Below are 6,818 nucleotides of genomic sequence, written 5' to 3'. Positions count from 1 at the left end.
TTTGTTTAAGACTTGCTTCAGTCCCCCTGACTCCTCTGTGGCTGTTTGCTGGACTCATTCCAGGATGTCTATGTTTCTCTGGTACTGGAGGGATCAGAACTGGGCTCAGTACTCTAGATTTGTCTCACCAAACAGAGCTTAAACAGAGAGGGAGGATCACCTTCCTTGATCTGCTGACAATCTCCTGATGTAGCCTGGGAAACCCACTGGTCTTCTTGGATACAGGAGTACATCGCTGGCTCATGAAAAAAAAAAAAAAAAAAAAAAAAAAAAAAAAAAAAAAAAGGAAAAAAAAGAAAAAAAGAATGCTAAGGCCCTTTCTGTTGTTATTTCCCAACTAGTTGGCTCCCAGATTGTACTGATACCCAGAGTTATTCCTTCCCAGGTGCAACATTTGACATTTCTAAGAAAATGAACTTCAAGATGTCCATATTGGCCCATTTCACCAGATTATCCATGTCCCTCTGGAAGGTGGCCCAGCCAGCCTGCTAATCAGCCACTTTTCCCTGTTTTGTGTCATCTGCAGACTTGTTAAGAGTCTGCTCCATCCCAGCATCCTGCTCACTGGAAAGAGGTAAAACAGTATTGATCCTAGTGGTCTTATTGACCACTGGGATGGATACACCATTAGTGATGCTCCTCTAGCTGAAGACTTTGTGCCACTGATCACCACCCTTTGAGCCCAGCTGTTTAATTTCCTTCTTCTCTTTTATTCTCAGAGACAGGAGTGGTATTTGTTTTCTCCCAGTCCTTTGGAACTATTCTGTTCACCATGAGGTGAATAAAGATGATAAAGAATTGCCTCAAAATGGACTAGTGGCTGCATCCTGTGACACATGATGAGTTTTTGACTGTATACAGGTTGTTTAAATATTTCCTAAGCTAATTAAATTGCAGTTAATGGTAAGTCCTAATTTTTTACCCTCTTTTTGTTCTTCTCAGGGCCTTGGATTCCACCACCTCTTGTATTGCCTGTTCCATGCTCTATTTACCTTCCACTTCTCACTGGGGTGGTTAGGTCACTCAAGAAGATAGATAACTGTCAAAATTAGGCTTCTTCCAGCTGTTTGAAAAAGTCTTCATCTAATTTTTCCTGCTATACCTGTAGCAGTAGTGTGGTCCCACTGAAAGGTTGCCCATGCTCATCTTTTGTCTAGCCCAAACCCATCACATCTGGATGGCTTAAGATTCCTCCCTGGATGGAGCATTGTGCATCTCCTCTGCTCTCTCATTATGTCAGGATGCACTGCTACATCACCTGGTTTGGATAGGAGCCATTGTTCAGAATCTGGGGCTTAAATCTGCAACTTCTCGCTTTGAAAAATTGTGGCAATAAGAAGTCCAAATAAGTTATCATTGTTGGTCTGTATATAGCTGCTGAGCACTGGCTTGCCTTTTTTTTTTTCACTTGCTTTCATAGGCTTTTGTGATGTTAGTACATTTAAAAACTGTGTCTCCTTAGTTTTATGATTCAAGCATACTAGATTTAAAACAAACCTTCTGTATTAAGTAATTAACTGCAAGCATCTTTTTAAATATTTTTAAAATTATTTATGAAACCTTTACATTTACACTTAGTTTGAGTCTGCTTCTCCTTGAAAAGTAGAAGATCAAACTTCAGAATGTGATGGTGACACACAGCAGGCTGGACATGTCTCACTGAGAAATCTGTCCAGAACAGATATTACCACATACATAATCCTATTTATGTGGACTGTGCATTATTTCAGAGTTCAGTTTGAAAGTATTTAGAAGGTGATAACTAAGTTGCATATTGCACTAGGGAAAAAAATCCAAGGGTAAAGTTTAGTTCTCAGAAATATTGGTAACACCCTGAGCTCCTAATTTTAAATCCATTCATTGATTATAAGGCAGAGTTTAAGTAACTATGGGAAATTTTATAAAAATAAAACATGCTACTTTGATTATCTAAAATGTAATAATTGGGTTAATTTGTATTTTGAAAGCTTTGTGCAATATCCTTGGCAACATCTAACATTTGAATACCAGTCATCTTTGCATATCGGCTTTTGAAACCTCAAGAGATTCTGCCATTTGTTGTGATTAGATCTGTCTTTAGGAGATAAGTCCCTCAGGTAATTTGAAGCACAGGCACAAAATGAAGTCCATTTGATGGTCTGAGACTAAAAAATGTCTCTTATCCAATTCATTAACGCCTTTTATTAAAATTCCTGTTCGTGTTTCATTTTTTTATACCGTTTCCTCAGATACCTGAATAGCAGCACAATTATTTCAGGATTTTTTTCAGTGTTTCTAAAGAGGTGCTCCTTATATAAGTGGCAACACTTTTTACCATGAGCTAAATAGTGGTCCAAATCCCTTTCCATATTTGTGTCCACAGTGGTACACTCCCACCAGATAATTTCATATAATGTCTGTGTAGACATTATACTGACCTCTTTTACTCCAGTATATAATATCCACCGTACTGAGGATTTTTTAACACCAGGAGCAAGCAGAGCACAGAGACAAAGGAGGAAGAGCTAAGGTCTCACTCTCTGTGGTGTTGCCTGCTCCATTTCCTTTTAATATCACAATTGAAGTTACATGATCTGAAGATTTCCTTTAAATTTCAAACTTTTTTTCTCCCATTGAATCCACAGCTGCTAGTCCTGAAGAGTGAAATTGATCTCCAGCTATAAAATCACTGCATTATTTAAGCTTACATCTCTATTAGTTAGTTACTTTATTAATACTTTTTTTAAGATCATGACCTTAATTCAGTGTTTAAAGGAATAACGGTGAATGTCTCAGTCAGTGACATATTTCTCATTTTCAAGAGAGATAAACCTCCTGCTCAGCCCAGAATTATGGGAGCTGGAAATGTAGGAAGCATTTCTCAGGGCGTATATTCAGCAAAATATGCTCTAAGGCAGCAAAGCCACTTCTGAACCCACATCCCTTGTCAACCATTTTGCACACAAGTAGCATTCCTGTGAGCATGGCAGACATCTAGCAGAGAAATATCACTTGTGCGTAGGAACCAGCAGGAGACATTGATAAACAGTACCCACTCTTTATTAACACTGCTTTAACGAGCAGGAAAAAGACACTGTTTTATTTTTGAGCACTGTGAAGGCAGTAGGAAATTATATTGCTCTTGGAGGTGGATAAGGATATTAAAGATTTTACTTTTATTACACATGTGTCCTAGTGCTGTGAAGTAATCAAAGAGATATGAAATTAAAGTACAGCACCAGCTAAAGAAGTGCTGATACTTTTCCTTAAGTCAGTAAGAGTTTTATGTTGAAATGCCTATGAAAATAATTCACAAATAATTCAGACTGGATCTAAGCCTTGATTTTCCTATTCCCAGCTCCTCCATTCCCTTCCCTTTTTTCATCCATCATGCCTTCATCTTACTGGTGATCTAAATGTGCACAGCGTTTTGAGATACTGGAACTGGTAAAATAGAAGTGCTTCCCTTTAAAACAGGTATTCTTAAGTTAAAATAATTAAGAAGCAAAGAATGCTGTTAGGGTTTGTTAATGTAAAAAATGTAGCAATTTTCACTATGTTATATGATTCTTTAGTACCACTGATTTTGTTTTTTTCATCTTCTCTAAAGCAAAATTGCAATGCCAAGTCCAGTATCAGAAATTAAAATGGTGCATGGGGTGCACTTTTAGAAGCTCAGTATTCTGCAGAGTACCTTGCATAACTGAACAATGAGAAAAGCTTAGGAATAAAAATAGAAGGGAAAAAGCCAGTGTTGTCAGATGCAATTTGTCAGACCTTTGACCATAAAAACATTTACTATGTAGTTTTCTTAATCAGTAACTAAGATCGGCAGTGCTGTTGTTCACTGTAGGAACCATTAGAATTTTTAACCTCATCAGAGATTTACTTCAATATTTTGCAGGGGCTATTCATTCTATTTAAAAGATAATATTGGAGGGTGTGTGTATATGTTTTGTTTTCATAAGGTCTTTTCAAAAGGATGCTTTTTGTGCATCCATTTTTTGAAATGGAGTATGTTGTTCCATGTTTGTGTAGTTATTGCCACAATGCAGTTCATCCTGACAGCTGGGACACATCTGTGGCCCCCCTGCACAAGACTTTGTTAATAACAAAGAATTGTTATATTAATTAAACTTTAATTTTGCCCAAGATTTAGTGTATGGTGTAGTCTGGAAAAGCTGGTACTTGACCTTTGGATTAAGTGGATTGTTGATTGTCTTGATAGCAGCAGATTGTTGCAAAAATATCTGTACTGTGTGTGCTCAGATGGTTTGTTTTAACTCATGACTGTATTGGTCTAAAACTCAATTAATAAAGTGCTAATTCTCTAGTAAGCCCCCTGTGAAGCCTCCCATCATGCTGCAACCCCCACACTTGACAGGATCTCCTGACAGGAGCAGAACTCCCTGCTCACCCACAGGCAGAAGGAAGACATCCATTCAGTGACCAGTATATACTAGCAGATACCTCTGGAGACTTGTCCCACAGGAGATTAAAAGGGTTTTAGAAAGGATCCATGTCACTGGAGAAAAGGATCCATATCACTGCCCCCAGCACTCAGGAAGAAAGAAATGTTTCATCCCAAGAGAAATCGAAAGAGAAGGCAAGGAGCAAGGAGGCTACTAGAAAAACTGGCCAGAAAAGTGAGAGAAGATGCTTTTGCAGTTTCATGCTCACAAAAAGGAGACCTGCTGCAGAAGGTACCTGTAATGACAAAGGGAAAACATAAAATCTATAGGGACTGAGATGAAAGTTAAATGAGAATGTGAGAAAAGATTACTGGAAATGTCCATGGCACAGGGGTTAATTGAAAGGAAGAAGAAATTCAGACTGCTTTGTAAACATGCTGTCTATGGCATAGATATATAAGACTGAATACAGAAGAGTGTTTCTAAAATGCTAGCAGACAAACAAGTGAAAATAATTGTTCCCCCTTCTCTGCCTTGCCTAAAGAATTATTTTTTATTCCTCTTGAAGTTACATTTTCCTTGGCTAAATGAAATAAAAGAGTATTTTTTTTCTGATCCACCAAGAAATTGATTTGACTCAAAGTCAAAAAATTTTAGTTGGGAGATTATTTACTTTCTAAAACACAGGAAGTGTATTTCAGAACATTCCAAAGCAAAGACTTTTTTCTTTTTTTAATGAAAGTGAGATATAATTATATATAATGATATAATTATAATATAATATAATAATATTATATGATTATATGATTATATAATATAAGTAGCATATATATATATATGCTTATATTTGGAAATACAAAAAAAAATGCTCATTTTTTCCCTTTTTTCCCTTTTTTCCTTTCCCCTCTTATCATGATTTTTGTTTTTTTACTAGCTATTCTACTTTATTTTTTATTATTTCATTTTTTTTCATTCTATTTTTTTCTCTCCTTTTTGTCTTTTCCTCTTTCCTACAGCTATTTGCTGTATCTTCAAGAATATGGCTGGTCAGGCTGAATACTCATTTCTTTGAAATATAATGCATCTGGCTGTTATAGCTGCACTTACTTGAGAGATTATAAACATACATGAAGGTGTAGCACAAGTATTTCAGGTAGCAGGTTCAAAGAACATAGTTACTACCCTGCAAGAACTCTTACAAAGGAATGGATACAAATTAAAAACAAGGGAAAGAATGTGTTAATTGACCTAGAAAATACATGGAGAGGAATACACCTGTGCATACAACATTCAAACCTTGGACTGTGATAAATGATTTTATTCCTAGGCTGAATGCTGGAAAACTCCCGTTAAGGACTAGTCAGATGGAACTGAGCTACCTGGTCTAGTGAAATATGTCCAGGCCCATGGCAGGAGGGTTGGAACTAGATTGTCTTTAAGGTTCCTGTCAGGAAAAAACATTCTGTGATTCTGTAATCTATGATTTATGAGATCTACTACATGGCAAAGGGTGCATAATTCAACTGGGTCCTATGCTGATCAGAAGAAAGATCCAATGGTGAATCTCTTTAGTGTTGTCCTGCCACATATTAGTAAAAGATTAAAAAGAAGAAAAATTTAGCTCAGTCAGTAGTCTCAACAGTTACAACATTGGCCGTGTGAAAATGTTGAAATTAATAATTTATTACTGTTTCAGATCAGGTAAACTTCTGCTTCCAAAGAACACCTGTGCCATCCACCCTAAAGTTACCTGACACAGGATCACCAGGGAGCAGTTGATGAAACCTATCTAAATCTTAGAGAGCAGAAGACACATTTTCTTCAGCCTTTTGAGCTTCTAAATTATGGTGTAACTGAGCTGGCAGCCTTTATATAAGTCTCCAACACTGAAATGCTTTAGAACATGCAGGCTGCAGACAATCTGCTGTAGCACAAGATCAAACTGTCAGTGAAGAAATTACCTGGAAAAAAGTATGTCTCACATCAGTCAGAAAATATCCTGTGTCAGTGAGAGTTGCTATCACTTGCTCAGGCTGTGCTTATTACTCTGTTTTATTTCTGAGGGGGTTCAGTGATCAACAGCATTAGTGAATGATGCCTCATTTCACATCTTCTAGGTGCTGCAGTCTTGACTGTCTTTAGGAATTAACTGTTCTTATGTTTGTCCTCATTAGCGCTTCCACTCTCTCTACTTCTGTTTCCTTCTTCCTACAGTTTTTGATTTGATTAAAAAGCTTAAACTTTAAGATTGCAATATTTCTAACTTCTGATTTTTTTTTCTCTGTATTAAAAACATTCATTATTTCTCAACTCAGAAAGAAGACAACCTGAATCCATTTATAAAGGATATCTGCTGCTTGTTACCTTTTACTTGCAAAAGAACAAATCTCTTTACAGCCTACCAGGGACTTTCTACTGGTGAGATGC

This window comes from Vidua macroura, chromosome Z (genome assembly GCF_024509145.1).
Source record: "Vidua macroura isolate BioBank_ID:100142 chromosome Z, ASM2450914v1, whole genome shotgun sequence".
Lineage (NCBI taxonomy): Eukaryota > Metazoa > Chordata > Aves > Passeriformes > Viduidae > Vidua > Vidua macroura.
Note: the sequence above shows the minus strand (reverse complement) of the source record.